The sequence below is a fragment of the Lygodium microphyllum genome, chromosome 24, assembly GCF_053477565.2.
Source record: "Lygodium microphyllum isolate KBCC chromosome 24, Lygodium_microphyllum_v1.1.10, whole genome shotgun sequence".
Lineage (NCBI taxonomy): Eukaryota > Viridiplantae > Streptophyta > Polypodiopsida > Schizaeales > Lygodiaceae > Lygodium > Lygodium microphyllum.
In genome coordinates, this window is record NC_141158.1 from 70,000,882 (window position 1) to 70,018,530 (window position 17,649).

The window sequence follows — 17,649 nt, forward strand, 5'->3', positions numbered from 1 at the left end:
AATGAGTTGGGCATTTTGTATCTACTAAGGGCGGTCTAAAAGTAAGTTGAAATCCACTCCTTTTAAGACCAAAATTTACTATGAAGTTAATTCCTTTGATTTTGATAGGTCACTTCTTCACAATCCCCAAGTGGTCATACTTTCTATATGTCAACCACTATTAGGTTGAAATGCACATTCTCAATGGGCAGATTTTCCCCACGCTTCAATACTAATTGGTTAACTATACTAACTCTAATGTCTAATATCAATGATTCCTAATTAACAAGTCACCTATACAGCCTCCACAAGAAGGATGGTATAGTGGTTGGCTCCTTTCCAAAATGTGTTGAACTGAAGAGATATTGTAGAATGATCACATACTTCAATGCTAATGTTGTTTCATTGGTTTGCATGGAGTGTTGGTTCTTGTGGTTTTGGCATGTTCTTTATCCATCATTTAAATGCTTTCAAGAGGTTAGGGGTACTATGCACTAGCAACCCAAGTGGTATTCTTACGCTCTTGAATCCATTGCAACAATGAGGCCATGTTCCACTTCTTTACATTGAAACCAATGATTTAGTTGGTTGCTATTTTGTCCATGATTTGTGAGACTTTGGTTCATCCCAATTTTAGATGGGTCAAAGGCTAATTTTTCAGTGTTAGGTTCCTACGTCAAGTAAGACAACATCATAATGCTTGATAATCCTATAACATTCATGTCAAATGCAAAGTTTGATATCTACATAGCTTCCTAAGCTTCTTACACTCACTTCTTGACTTTGTCAATTGTTTCCAATTGTAGTTCAATATTAGGATAGTCTTTTGTCTTTGAAGTCATAACCCACATGATTTGAGAGCAATAATTTCACTTTCAACATTAGATGAAACATTGTTAGTTAGTTTAATGGTAGTCCCTTCACTTTACTACAAAAATTTGTCGACTGGTCCTTTTCCTCTTCTTGGAATTCTTTTTTTCTATCATGGACTTGGTCCTAGGATGCTGATACCAGTTATTTTGTTCTAAGATCTTGTGATAGTGTTGACATGTATCAATATTGTATCCTCATCATGGATCATCTCTACTCTAAAGGGCATGAGAGATATGATGGGACAATGGCTTTACTTATGCTAGATTTCTACCTAGGATAGTTAGAATACATATGTGTTATCCTATAGTTGGGGTATCGTTGATATGGTTGACCGTCCTTGGGGGGTTCCTTTTTCTATGGACATCTCGAGGATACATATCTATGTTGTCTACAATTCTAGCATTCAATGAGGCCTTTCAGCTATGTTGGGGCTCTCCCTCATCCTCTCTCTAATACCATAATTGGTATGGGTTAGTAATCCATGAGAACAACATTAAGATCCTTGTCATAATTACATACGGGTTTGAATATTCCTCTTCTTTGGTCAAATCCTTTGTATAGGGGGCAAAGGTGTCACTTGAAGGATGAGTGGCTATTAGGGTTGGGAGTTGAGGAATGCTGCATGGATTGATCTTTGTTCTTTGTGCTACTAGTTTTTGTTCAATGGAAGCTAGAAATGCTAGCTGTAGAGGCCTAAGATAATATAACACCATATTCTATTATAGATATGGATTGTTGTTGAAAAGGATTGTGTAGGGAAAGCATCTAGGTGCTTGAAAGTAGACTGCTTCATGTTTAATACATCCACAGTTCATACAAAACTAAAGAAGGTCTAGAACACTCAGATGGGCGATAATCATTCCAACAATGTACACACTAAGTGTTCTATCAATACGGCCATGGTTATTTTAAGGCATCAACAATGAGTCTTGCTACTTTAGCATGGTGTCATTTAAATGATATGAGGTCCTATGCTACATTAAGCTGCTCTACGCTACTTCCTAATGATGTGGCATCATTAGAAGTAGACTAGTGTCATTTAAATAATAGGAGGTCTTGTGCTACATTAAGCTTTATGCTACTTCCTAATGATGCAACATCACATTTGAACATATCCTTTTTGTCTCAATTCCTTTCTCTAAGTCATCACATGCATGGCCTTTTCCAAGACTACGTTCAGATCAAACTTATTTAAAGTCAAATTACTAGCCATGGCTTCGTAAATGTGCTCATGTGCAATTTTGAATACTATTCTCATAGTGTTGTCATTTGGTCTTTCTACATGGTCTTTCTACAAGAGGGATTCACTTGTACATAGTTCATACCTTGGGGATGTATTCATATTGCACACTCTCTTTGTCTTATTGATGCAAGTTCATTAGCCATATGATGAGGTTATCCCCATATTCAACTTCTTTAAACCATATGATAAACAAGTCCTTGAGATTAGAGAAGTGTGGTTTCTTGTCTATATCTAGCCTTGTGAACCACATTCTTTCTTTATCACTCAAGAAAAGTTTTAAGGCTTGAGATTTCTTGTCATTGACGGTGAGGTCGTACACATTGCACACTTGTTCAAATTGCTTTATGAAGTTGCAGGGGTCATCCCCTACTCTATACTTTTCTATTTTCTAGGTGAGATCAAGGGAATTTTCACTTGGTCCTTGGAACCTGTACCAATGCCAAGTATTTTCAATAGTAAGTTGACCATGTGTGCCCCGATGTGGAGGGCATATGAATTATCTAACAATCTCCATTGTAGTAAATTAATTTGTTGAGTTACTAGATGATCTAGTTCCTTAGTTAGCCCTTCATTTAGTGGGTTCAATTTATTGTCAAGGGTTCCCTTAATTTTTCCATCCTAATTGCATGAGTTTTTGTTTAACTTCAATCAATAATTTAAAAACCCTAACAGTGCCTTGTGCTTGAATAAACTTTATTCCGAATAATTTGCTTAATGTGATTCACATTATTTGACTATGTATTGTGATAAATCAAGCTTTTTGTTGTTAAAACAGTTTGTGAGGATTCAAGCAAGCACTCCCAATTTTATAACTCACCTTCAACTTGCATGACACAATGATTACGTACAAGATCTCTCTCTCTCTCTCTCTCTCTCTCTCTCTCTCTCTCTCTCTCTCTCTCTCTCTCTCTCTCTCTCTCTCTCTCTCTCTCTCTCTCTCTCTCTCTCTCTCTCTCTCTCTCTCTCTCTCTCTCTCTCTCTCTCTCTCTCTCTCTCTCTCTCATATCAGAATATTTCTCATGATATGTTGTGACAATAAGGTTAGCAATGTAAATCCCCAAAAACCCAAGCAAGTTAACAACAAATCCTAACATGCTTAACTCATGATACTTCCATGGATTTTAACATGCCCTTAGTCAAGAAGTCTTTGAGATGATAATATTGAGCTATTCAATTATCTATTCATGCAATATCCCAAAGGATCCGTATGTGCCAAATGATTTTGTAATGAAAACTTGTTATGTATGTGACCCATCAAGTCAAGTGACTTAAGGATTGAGGCTCAATTCATGCGATGATAGGTTGGCCTTGTGACAACTAGTGCACATTGTACATGAGAGTTGCAGGGTTAAGTATATGATGACAAGAGAATTGTAGGGTTAAGTACATGAGAGTTGTAGGGTTAAGTATATGATGACAAGAGAATTGAGTTTATGTGTAGACAAGTTGAATAGTTTATGGATTGATTGGTTGACAAATTACATGTACCAATAAGTTGAAAACTTTATGTTTTAATGAGTTGATTAGTTTGTGTTTTGATGAGTTTATGTGTCAATGTATTTACAAGTTTTCATCTTTCATAGGTTGACAAAATCCTTGTGTTAGAAAGTTTTCTTCTATTGGTGGTGGGTTAATAGGTTTTGTGCACCAACAAGTTGACATGTTTGAGTGTGAGTTGACAAGTTCTTGTATTAGTGAGTTGGTAGATTTATGTGTTGATGAGTTGCATATATTGATGCATCTTGACATGTTTCCTCATGTCAACAATTTTATGTGACAACAAGTTGACATGTTGGGATATTGATAAGTTGATAAGTTATGTGTTAATGAATTGACAAGTTTGTGTCTCAATGAGATAATCAATTTTGTGTTGATTTATTGATGAGTTTATATATCAATAGGTTGACAAGTTCCTTGTGTTAGTGAGTTGACAAGTTGTGTCTTGGTTGGTGAGTTGATAACTTTTGATGGCTAGATGTTGGTTTGATACTTGGGCACTCTTCTCTCAATTAGAACTCAAATAGCTCAACATTTGAAGGGTTCTTTGCTGAAGCAAATTTTGGATAGCAAGCATTCAAAGTAAATGTCTATGTATTGAATGCCTAAATGCTATTTGGGTATGCTACATGGTTATGTTGATGCATGGCATTGATGTTTATGCCTAGATATGCTTATGTTGAGCTCTATATCTTGGATTTGAGTTTGGTTGGTTGCATTTTGGTAATAACTATTTGCTTTAGTGATTTTCACTTGTAGACTTCCAATACATATTGTATGTAAATGCTCCTAGATATATACATAATGCATTTTGGACACTTGTATGTTTTGAGCTTTATGCATGGAGGTTTATTTTACTATTGGATACTTTGGATTTTCTTCAGTGGGAGTACTTCATATTTTCTTTGAAGAGCTTGGTTTATTTGAGTCGGTGTGTTTTCTTGGTGTATGGATATATTGTCACTATAGAGATTTATAACATTGGATTGATTTGCTTGTGATTTGGAGACCTTTTGTACATCTAATTTTAGTTGGTTTTCAATGGTGGGTACATGCTTGGCATGCATACTAGTATGTATTTATGTACCTAAAACCTTGGATGTCTTGAAAGTCATTGGTACGTGGGTGGTAACTTTGCACTACTAGCTATATTGTTATCTTAGTTTCCTACGCAAAATTTGTAGTGGTGGAGCTTACTCCTTTGCATGTTTTCCTATAGTTACATATTGATTTATTGTAGTTTTATGGACAGCCATGTTGAAAATCAAATTTGAGTTGTTTCCTTGAGAGTAGACACTTGTATTTAGTATTTTCTAGTGCTTCATGCTTGTGGAAAACAATGTAATAGCTATGTCTTTCTCCTATAGCACACTCTTTGGCTTGGTTTTGAGACTGATTTGCTATTATTATAATAGCCTATACTCTCTTTGTTTGGCAGACATAATGGCAGGTGCTTCAAATGCTTCCATGACACTGCTATCTTCAACATAGAGAACTTAGATGGCAATAAATTCCAATAGTAGAAGACTTAGATTTGAAATGTATTGGTGTAAAAGAAACAAGTCAAGCCATTGAAATTATAAAGCTATAAATTTATGATGCATAGGGGTGGGAAAAGCTTGATGAGCTATGTAAGTTTACTATTATTTTATCATTATCAAAGCAAGTATAATTCAATGTCATTGAAACTAAGGGTAGTGCCTATGCATTATGGAAAAAGATTTGTGATCTTCATGATAAGCATAGTCCTACAATACATCTATATTGGCTTAAGAAACTCATCAATCTTGAAGGAACGCCTATGTCTTCTCGCTTAAATGAGTTTCATTCCATTTTCTGTCAGCTTACTTCACATGGCCTTAAGTTTGAGGAGAATGTTAAGTCTCTATTCTTACTTGTCACACTACCTGATTCTTGGGATACATTCAACACTTCCATGAGTGCAAAGCCTCTTGATGATGGCATTAAGCTCAAGGATGTAAACGGTGGTTTACTTATAGAAGAAGCAAACAAGAAGAACATTAATGTAGCCTCTACTTCTCATTCACCTACAGTGAGAGGTAGGCATGGTGGCAATTGAAATAATAATCGTGATAGAGTCTTATAGCCCAACATAGGTAAATCTAAGTCTCATGGATAATCATGTAGTTAGTCCCATGGTCCTTAGTCCTCTTTTACTTGTCATTATTATGGGTAGCAAGGTCACATAAGGTCACAATGCCATAAGATGTGCAATGATAGGCAAAAAAAATCCCAAGATAATGCCAAATCTTATTATGATCGCAACATTGTTCCTAAGTCTAGTGTTAAGATAGAAGAGATAAATGCCTTGAGCTACACCTCAGATGATTACATATTTGCTACTTCACCACTAGATGCTACTCAGTTACTTAATATTCTGTTTGCTTACTCCTCAATGTTGGCTTCTTAATTCGAAAAGTTCTTTCCATGTTACCTTGCATCGTGATAAATTTTTATACCTACCATACTATGACAGGTTCAATCAAATCGGGTGATGATCATGGATGTGGCATTGGTAGCATAAGTGATGTGAGATTGGAGTTTGGTACTGGTGCTCCATTTGCACTTCATGATGCACATCATGTCTTGACTTCGACTAAATGTCTTATCTTCTATGGGTAGTTGGATGATGACAAGTACCGTGTCTCTTTTGGTGATTCTACATGAAAGATTACACGTGGCAATCCATTTTTACTAGAGGTGCCAAGGTTGACAGCCTATACCCCTTGCTTGTATCTAGATTATATCTTGATTGTGACCAATCTTCCTCATATATCTCTTTAGCATCACTATCATGGGTTTTTTAAAAAAAAAGGAATGAAAGTACTCACTCGTTTGTAGTATTTGCCGCCTCTTGACTACTCATGTTTTGACTCTTGTGATCATTCTTTATATGGCAAAGGCAAACTCATAACTCCCATAAAAAGTCTAGTTCTATATGCATGGGTGAATCGTTGACTCTTGTGCATGTTTATGGTCCCATGCCCATCAATCACTAGGTGGTGCTAAGTATTTCGTCATGTTTATTGATGATTATTCACATAACGTTTGGACCTACCCTATTAAGAAAAAGTCGAAGGTGTTACCTATATTTTGACATTTTCTTGCTATGGTTGAGAACGAGTCCATGCATAGGCTGAAATGCCTATGATCTGACAATGGGGGTGTTCCCCTATATTTCAATGTTGTCTTGCTATGGTCAAGAACCAGTCCATGCATAGGTTAAAATGCCTATGATCTACCAATGGGGGTGTTACCTATATTTCAACATTTTCTTACTATGGTTGAGAACTAGTCCATGCATAGACTAAAATGCCTATGATATGACAATGAAGCTGTTACCTATATTTCAACATTTTGTTGCTATGCTTGAGAACCAATCCATGCATAGGCTAAAATTCCTATGATCTGACAATGGGAGTAAATATGTCTCGAAAGAATTTGAGCAATTTTATGATGAAAGAGATATTAAGTGTCACTTGATTGCCCCATACACCCTAGCCCAGAATGGTATCATACACCCCAACCTAGAATGGTATTGCAGAACACATGAATAGGACTATTCAAGAAAGTGTCCACTATATGCTTAGTTAGGCAAGCTTACCATAGTACTTTTGAGTTGAGGTAGTTACTATTGTCATTTATTTGATAAATAGATCCTTGTGCACTACTCTTTGTGGTAGAGTTGTAGAGGAGATATAGTTTGGTAAACCTCCCTTGTATGTACATTTGCGTGTCTTTGGATGTGAGGATTTTTGCTATATTCCCAAAGACAAATGCAATAAGCTAGATCCCAATTTGTCAAATGTATCTTTCTTGGATATGGTGATACAAATGAGATGGGCTATTGCCTTTGGGATCCACGAACTCAAAAACTTATCCATAACCATGATATTGTATTTCATGAATAAGGAAAATATGCATATGAGACCAAAGTAGGTAGTTGAGATATGTAGGGTGATATTTTAAGAGGAGGATCCTATTATAGTATAATTAGCCTTGGTTAGATAGCCTATTGTAGCTATGCTGATGATATAGCAGTTGTCTATTGTGTGGGATCATGATGTTGATTAGAGAGGATAGGACATACAGCCCCTACAGAGGTGACGGTCCACTAAAGCCTCACATCCTCCTGATTGTTTTGAGCCCTCTATGCATTATGCCATGGTGACAAATTCTAGTGGTCTTCTAACTCAAGGTGAGGCTATGCATAGAGGTGATCGTCACTCTTGCGAGAGAGCCATGTTGTATGAGTATGATTCACTGTAGAGAAACCATATATGGGATTTAGTTTCTTTTCCCAATGGAAAACACGCATTGCCATGGTACTAGATGTATAAGTTGAAGAGTGCCCCTAGTTGCCCTAAGACAACATATAAGGCCAGATTGATTGTTAAGGGTTTTAAGGAAGCATTGATAGAGAAAATGAAGTCCCAAACAACTAGCTTTGGAGTCTTTTTTAGAGGAGGTGGCAAAAGTTGAGCAAGGAGTAGTGATCATAGTAGATGATTGAGGTCTAGGCTTGATTGCTATCCCTTATATGGCTCCAACATAGGAAACTACACACATCTCTACACTGGTGGTATCCATGGCAATACTAGGTGCATCTTCTTCTTAGCAATTAGACTTCAAGTACAAGCCTATGAAAGAGAAGGTTTTGATCACAATAGTGATAACCCGATCGACATGTAGATGGAGGGTCTTCTTAAGGAAAAGTTGGGATGGTCTTTGACGCATCTGACAATAGAACTCCTCACCTCCACTCCTATCATTAGAAACCAACTATCTAAATAGTGCCAAATAGACAAACTAGACCATAAGCTAGTAAAAAATAGTGGTGAAGAGAAAATGGCCTCCTTGTCTCCCATGGAGATTGCACTCAAGGGCACCTAGTAGGAAATAGTTGTGGCCCTGAGCCAAGCTTAGGTTACCCATTCTAGATGTAGATCAAACAATTGTAGCAGTGAGCAGGCCACTTGGAAATGATAACTACACACCTTCTCACTATAGAGACATGGAATAAAATAGAGTGCAATAAGCTTGTGTCTACATTGGGACACTAATTGTAAAGGTGATTTTGTATCAGTTGTTGTAGCCAAGATCTTGGGTAAGAACAGATCTTTTAATGTGGCATCATGATCACCCTTATAATCAATTCTTAGCTCTCTCTCTCTCTCTCTCTCTCTCTCTCTCTCTCTCTCTCTCTCTCTCTCTCTCTCTCTCTCTCTCTCTCTCTCTCTCTCTCTCTCTCTCTCTCGCTCTCTCTCTCCCCCCTTGCCTACAAAATGTTCCAACATCGGCCTATCCGTGGCCTTCTTAGCAATCTCCATCCCCCAAATTTAGTAGCTCCAGCTCCTACCCAAATAGATCAAGTGGCCTAAGCTCTAATGGTGGTAGTTTGACTCCCTCCACTCCAACCTCTTATATCAATGGTGGTGCCTATTGCACCTTCTAAATAAGATTTGGGCAACATTGAGGAAGAAGATTGACACTATAGGTTTGAGTCCTCCCTATGTGCCAGATGTAATGGGCTCATTGGATGTCAAGAGTCATGAGTCATGTGAAGTATGAATCTATCATCTCTGTTTGGATGTACATCTATTTTGGTTGCCATCCATATAACCATTATATAATTGTCAATGTATTCACATAGTGTACTCCTTGGATATACATCTATTTTGGTTGCCATCCATATAACCATTATATAATTGTAAATGTATTCACATAGTGTACTCCTTTTAAAACTCAATGCAATGATTACCTATTCTACATCATTCTATTTCTATGCAATTTTGAGTTTTTGTTCATCTTTCTATTGTATCTTAATAATCGTAATGTTAAGTGCAATTAACTTAGATTGAACCTACACTTTTGTGCTAGGTATGAGTGTCAATGCATTTTGGTTTAATGTTTGTACTTGATTACAATCACCATCTCCAAGTTTAAGCCAAAGTAAAAGAACTAAAAAGTTAAAGACAAAACATTTTGCTTGATTGAAAAGGAGAGCTTGCTTTACTATCAATAGTTCACAAAATTTGTTTGAATAAAAATAATGGGGCTACTTTTGAGAGAGAGAGAGAGAGAGAGAGAGAGAGAGAGAGAGAGAGAGAGAGAGAGAGAGAGAGAGAGAGAGAGAGAGAGAGAGAGAACTCAATTTTTTTTAGGATGAGTGTTCTTTCATTTGTAATATATTTCCCAACACTCCATGTGCCCATGAAGTGTGTATCCTTGATTATGATTTTAATACATAGTGTTAATGTAGCTTCCATTGTGTCTTTCTTCTTATCCATTTCACCACTCATACTATGAAGCACTTGACTTTTCTTATTTTCTTCTCTTCTACTACAACATGACTTTCCTTCCCTCTATCTTCTTTTCTTCTCTTCTCTATGACTTTCCTTCCCTCTATCTTGAGGATATCAAATTTTTGTAGCTAACCACTTTATTCCTCAATTATTCACTTATACAAATATCTCAAACTTCTTCCACAAGTCTTGTCTAGATGTCTTTGATTTTGTTGAGGCTACCCCTCATTAGGATTGTCTTTGAATTTTTGTGCATGCATGTCTTTGATTTTCTTGAGGCTACTATTGTGAAGCACTTCTCACATCTCTCTCCATGCATGCATATTTTGGATGAAATTTACCCAATTAATTGATAATATCACTCATCCTCTAAGTATCACACATGTCGTTATGTTCAATATTCAAGAAAGAGCCAAAAATTTTGCACTAGTGCATCTAAAAGGCTATTAAAATCTCTATCTAGCACAAAAATGTTGGTAAAAGATAATGCCTACTTGCAACTAAACCCAACCTCAGAAATGAATGGTTAGTTGCTCAATTATATACACATGCACAAAATGTACACACTGATAAAGCTGTATAGAAGGAAGCATTATGTACCTAAGCTCCCCCATCATCACATAGATAATTTAGTCTAGCTTACATACACGATGCACTTGCCTCGATATTGCAATATTCAAGTCCAAAAGCATAAGTGAGCCCTCTCCCAAAACTAATAGACCATGTAGCCTCCTTTTATATAATACTTGAGCTTTTTGTCACATCAAAAAGTGAGCTTTGTTTTTTATTGTTCTTTACTAAGAAAGTGCATGCAACATGTTTGGGCTTATTTGAGAGAGAAAACAAAAGTATATAACATAGGATATACCAAATCATTATTGCCAAAAAAGTATGCACATCAAATTGAAAATTATGACACACATCCAATAATAAATTATTGACTCTTTTTTCTAGAGAGTAAATGCATCCAATAATAATACTTTTGTAATAGTCTCATTGGTTGGAAAAGCGAGTGCTTGAGGTTATCGTTGGAGGAGAAAAAAAATTGCTCCTTATATTGAAAGATCATGGTCACATCCATATGGAATCCATATATCTCTTAAATTCCCCAACTATCACCATAATTATCTAATAGAATAATAAAAAAACTAGTGAAAAGTATCACAATCTTACTTGAATGAAACAAATAGTATCTCTATATTGATGGTATTTTGAAACCAACAAAAGGTATACAACTTAAAAAAACTCTCAATTTCAAGCTAACAAAGTAGAATGTGACATAGCAAAGTGAATTCAACAAAATCACTCACCTCATGATTTTTTGGGACTTTTGATTGCCTCTCTCTTTCCTCATTGTGTTCTTTATTTCTTCTCCTCATTGCTAGTGTCTTCTCCTCCTTCTTCTTTTTTGAGTTCGCACAATCTTCTCATATTGATCTTCAAATCAAATCCATACTATAGATCAATCTTCCAATTATCTTTGTATTGCTAGTAAAAGAGTTGTTTATCATCTTCTCAATCATCCAATTGTCTTTGTATTGCTAGTAAAAGAGTTATTTATCATCTTCATCTTGAGCTAGAAGGTGAGTATGAACCAATCTCAACACCATTTCAAACTCTATGAAGTGTGCATTGAGGTTTCAAGGAAAGAAACATCTTGATCTTTCATTGAATTGAAGGTTATATCCCAAAGATTCCTTCAAAAATAGAACACCTCATTTCTACAAGAAGTCTTCATTTATGAGATTTCTTGGTGATGGGTTATAATAGTTTTCTAGATATACACTCAATCTTGTTGTAGAGAGAGATGTTCTAAGATTGGAGAATCACTCATTAACAAAACATAGAGACAAGTTGTTGCAAAAAATACAGGATTGTCAATAGTAGATCCAAGTCATTAGAGAAACATATCAAAACATATTAGCAAAGATAGACTATTTTAGATATTCAAAACCAACAAAGAACTCTCAGATGCATTGAAAATCTCAAAGGAGGATATGGCTATGCTAAAAGAATCTAGTAGTAAGGTACTCTTTCTTACTCTTGAGAAATTTTCAATATGGATTTTTTTAGAAGTATATTTGATTTGTGACATTGATCATGTTTAGGTTTCTTCTTCAACCACATTTATATGAGAGAGATGGTTCAAAACTATCTCATTTTTATTATGACCTTTTTTCCCTTCAACAATTTCAAAGGATATTCTTGAGAAGAGCAAAGTAAAAAAAGCAAAGATACAATGCTTGAATTATTTCATTAAGTATTATTCTTTAGTTAGTGAGTAGATACAAAAGTCTCTAGATAATGTTGATATTAATCAAGATGGATATACACAATTTTTTCAATTGATACAATCAAATATGAATCAATGTCAAGTACACAATCATGTTCTTTCAAGACCATCTTTGGTGAAGAGGATCAAACAAAGAGTCAATAATAAAGTGATGGAGCTTTGGGTGAACCTTTTCATATTAGGATGAGCTTCAACTTTAAGAAAAAAAAAGGATATTTTAATGAATTTAATATCATTTTCCTTGATTTTCCTACCTTGGAACATCTAATGATAGTATTCTATAATATATCTCTAAAAGAGGCACAAGAAGTACCTAGGTTTGTGATTAAGATAGATGGAATTGACATATTGAAGTGTTAAAAACTAGAAAGAGTTGCTTTATAAGGGGAGCATAACATGAGGTTCTCATGTGTGAGAGCAAGCAACTACTATGAACAAGGGCTACTTGTCTCAAATGATAAGTATCAATGAGGATCCCTCCCTCCCCCCATGAAACTTCCTCCTCTCCCACTAGCATTGGGAATGGGTGGTGTCTTGGGGAGGATGTATATGTTGATGCAAATGATGAGGGGAGACTTCAAGTCCCACCTCTTGCCACCACCCATGTTCAAGGAGAGGTATAAGGGATGCTCCACTAAGGAGCCCCTCCCTGCTATTGGAAATGGGAGGATGTGTGTGAGGTGCCTCCTCCAGCAGACCCAAAGGAGTCTTCTTAGTAGTCAACTGAAATTCATACCGATGCATATCACCATCCCATCTGCCCATGGGAAACCTTGGACTTAGTTGAGCATGGGAATATCAATTCTACTTCACAAGGGAAGCGTGGACAAGTCACCCATAAACAAAAATCTAACGCCCACCTAAGAAATACCACTTTGTAATCAATCAAAGGCAGGAGTGAGGTTCACACTGCACTTGGTTCAAAGAGAGTGAGAGAGGCAGGGGAGAGTGTAACTCGATCCCCCTATCTGTAAGGTAAAAACTCAGCTCCGGCCCCCTAAAACGGTGTTAAACCTGGTAACTAATCCTATCGGTGTTGGGAGGTTCACAATTTAATAAGCTCTATCTAGTGTTGGAAAGTTACCCAACTTATTGGGTCCACCCAGCCGCCATAGGCATCCAATCATCAGGATCAAAGCCTCCCACTTTCCTCAATGGGATTACTCCGTTAAATTGGGTTTGTTAAATTCAATCTTTAGCACATAACAAACAATTCAAAAAACAGATATTTTATTTCACCATCACTCCATAGAGTGGTACAAAACCGTCTTTTCGCAGAAAGACATCATCCAGCCTAGGATTGGACCTTCCAATCCCTCGAGATTGGGCTGTATGTGATCGCACTCCATCCCGTGGTCAATAGAGAATTTACTAGCTCAGAGCCCTTCTAAGCTTCCCCGAGCCTCAAGAGCCGTCCTACATAACATGGGTACTTAGCACTCATCCCTTTGCCCTCTCAAGTGCTCAAGTGATCAAAAACCAAAAACACCTATCTCCCTCAGGAGCATAGGACCCCCACCTACATGTGAGTTTTTCCAAAAACACCTACCTCCCTCAGGAGCGTAGGACCCTCACCCGCAAGTGAGTTTTTCCACACTTCGCAGAGTGTTTAGGGAGCATTGGGTTGGGGACCCCAATGTTTCGAACCACCACAATTCACAACTCGTCTGGCTATGCAAGCCCAAAATCATAAGAGCCGTAACTCATCATTCACAAATCCAAAAGCAATCATAATCATCAAACATTTTTAACACAGTTATTAATGTATGCAATGCATAGAATCTATCCCCTTCATCAATTTCCATGTTCCTTCCTAAAAAACATTTGATAATACTAACATGCTTTTACAAGTTTAAGTAAGTTCTAACTAATCGTGATCATTTTCTTATGTACTAACCTAATTATCTCCATTCGGCCATCCATAGTGATTACGGTTTGTGGCCGCAACCTCAGTTTGTCGTGGAATAACCTGCCCTTCGAGTTGAATGGATTTAGGGTTAACTTTTGCTTGTGCTTCAGTAGTGACTACTTCCTCATGTTGGGGAGTTCTCTGAGCATGACCTTGCTCAGTATCTCGACATCTCTTGGGATCCATGGAAGAAGCTTGATGGATTTGAGCAGCGCTTCCACCTAGGTGTGGAGAGAGAGAGAGAGAGAGAGAGAGAGAGAGAGAGAGAGAGAGAGAGAGAGAGTGTGTGTGTGTGTGTGTGTGTGTGTGTGTGTGTGTGTGATTGTAGGAGAGGTTCATCTAGTCAACAACAGAGAGACTTCTGCCCAGATCATTATTGTGTATCTTTACGTGTGTCTGACGTGACACTCTACCCATGTTTATATAGTAACGGGGGGGTTAAAGAGAGGACACTTGTTTTTTAGCGTTTTTTTATGACATCATCGATGATAAGGAGAGAACACTCTCTTTTAATGATTTTTACGATGTCATTGATGACGTCAAGGAGGGGCCTCCGCTTTTATAGCATGAAGATAAAAATTGGTGAATATATAGGTGAGGATGCACTGCGCATCGCATTGTCCAGGCGAGCATACGACCAAGGTAGCAACCAAGGCATAGACCTTGGCATCTTGGCCTTGGCATACTTGGCAACGGGCTACAAAGGCTTCATTGGCACCGTTGGCTGTGCATGAGAAGCTCCCACTAGCTTGTAGGAAAATCTTCCTGGGAAGTCACCCATCCTGGCAGTGTCGTCACCCAAGTGCACTCGACTGTCAAGTGACCATCCACTAGGCTAGTTCTTTTTGTTGTTCTATACTACAAACATAGTTTTAATAAGCTAGTCTTGGGAGGGTTTCCCAAGTCTTTCTTCCATGAACTGGTATATAATACCTCATCAATAATAACACTTATCTTCATAATTAGAGCTAGTTTTAAAAATGTGCAACATAAAATATTTTTGGAATGTATATGCACATTGTTTAATAAACTAAATAATGGGGACATTACAAGGTGTAGGAGGCTGCCTCTCCTCCTCCTTCCCCCCCTCTCTACCCCTTCCCTAACACCTATGTCTACACAAATGATAGAGGGAGGCTACAAGGTCCGCCTCCTACTACTACCCACATTCAACAAGAGGGAAGAAGGGAATGCACTAAGGAGCCCCCTATACCATTGGGAATGGGAGAAGTTGTGGTATACTATCCCCCCTCCCAATATTATTGGAAATGGAGGAGGTGCAACGGGAGGTGCAAGGGCCTCCCCCCTATTCTTCACTCCATGTAAGCAAAAGGAGGGGATCCTAAAGGAGTCCCCCCTATACATTAGCCTAACTAATGGTGAAAGGGTATCCCCTCTTTAGGGGCATATGGAGGCTACTTGGTGGCCCTCCTTGCCTATCTGTGTGGATGGGTGTGGAAAGTCTACATAGTGGGCCACCCAACCCACATCTAAGCCAAAAGGGGGGACTCCTTAATGGGGTCCCCATGTACATTTACCTAACAAGTAATCAAGGGATCCCCTTAAAGGAGCATTTGCCCCATGACACTCCCCTCCCATCTACATGGATGAAGACATGTAGGGAAAGCTGCACATTGGGCCTCCCCGTGCCCATTTATACATAGCATGCCAAATTCGTCCATATATGAGAAAAAGGGGGGGATCCCTCTTAGATTTGATCAATTTGACCTCATAAATTAGCACTAAGGCCCACAAATGGTAAGAGCAATTGTAAATATGACTATGTTTGGAGGATGTTGAATTGTATTCGTATCAATGTCTATGGAGCTACCCACTTGTTTATGCCAAAACAAGCATAGGGTAGCTCAAATTTTGATGGTTTTAGGATTAAAAATATAGTAAAAATACCTAAAGTTGGTAACAACAATGGTAAACTATGACCATGTTCTGACCAAGTCAAATTTTGTGAAAATTTCATACCCTAGTATAAAGATGCATATGCATAACTACTACATTCAAGTACACATGCATACGTGTGTATGTTATGTATGTTTCACACACACACACATACACACACACAAAGTAAACATACATCATTTTATACTAAATTGTATTGTTTACAATTCTCTATCCAATATAGGAAGTTTGTAGAGCTAGACATGTTTATCTAGTTCTATATATCCCTTTCACTATACTTTTTCCAAAAAAATATTTTTTGACAAAATAATGCACATAGAGCTACATATCTTTATCTATCCCTACAAATCCCTATGGTTGTGCCAATAATCATTTTTTTTCCAAAGATTGTAAAATGATGATGAGATTATAGGAGGGGTCTTAGTGCACCATTTGGCAACATGGGTAATAAAGAAAAATTGTGTGGTTTTGTTTTTTGCCATCCATTTATGATTTGCAATGAAATAAAAAGGGGGCATGTATTTTAGATATATTTGATAAATGCTTGGTGCTACACTGACCCAAGTAAAAAGGTGTAAGGGACTCACCATGTTTAATCCCAATTAGTCTTCTTCAACTTCTCAAGGTTTCCCTTGCACCTTTCATGGCTTCTAGCTTCTCTCTCTCTTCTTTCTATTTTTCTCTCTCTTCTTCTAGACTTCTCTCTCTTCTATTATCTTTTCTTGGTGCTACACTAACACAAGTATAAAAGGTGTAAGAGACTCATTCAAACATTCACCATTTTTTATCATTGAATAATACAATTAGTTTCATGCACCTTCTCACAAGGTTTCCCCTACACATTTCATGGCTTCTAGCTGTGTGTGTGTGTGTGTGTGTGTGTGTGTGTGTGTGTGTGTGTGTGTGTGTGTGTGTGTGTGTGTGTGTGTGTGTGTGTGTGTGTGTGTGTGTGTGTGTGTGTGTGTGTGTGTGTGTGTGTGTGTGTGTGTGTGTGTGTGTGTGTGTGTGTGTGTGTGTGTGTGTGTGTGTGTGTGTGTGTGTGTGTGTGTGTGTGTGTGTGTGTGTGTGTGTGTGTGTGTGTGTGTGTGTGTCCCCTACACCTTTTATGGCTTCTAGCCTTCTCTCTCTCTTTTTTTAATTTTCTCTCTCTTCTTTTGTATTTCTCTACCCTCTTAAATCTCTCTCTTGACACAATATTATTTTATGTACATATGCCTTTTCCGCATGGCCATAATGAGGGCCTCCCCTATGCTTATAAGGTCGCATTGTATCTCCATCCCAATTGGTCATGGTGTAGCTAACCCCTCTCTTATCGAGAAAAGACAACAAAGAAGAAGAGAGAATATCAAACAAAAATGAAAACGAAGAAGAGTAGGAGATAAAGGGCACAAAAAAAATAATTAATTAATTAAACCTCTTACATTTTGACCAATTTGATCGTAGAACAAAAGGCTCAATAATACTAATAACGTGTTTGCAAGATGATGAAAATTCTAATTTTTGCAAACATTATTGCAAGTGGACATTGCTTTCTTTGAATCACTTAAGAAAGGAAACCCTTTCATCCAAGCATTAAATAAGAACAAGGCCATCACATTTACAAACAAAGACA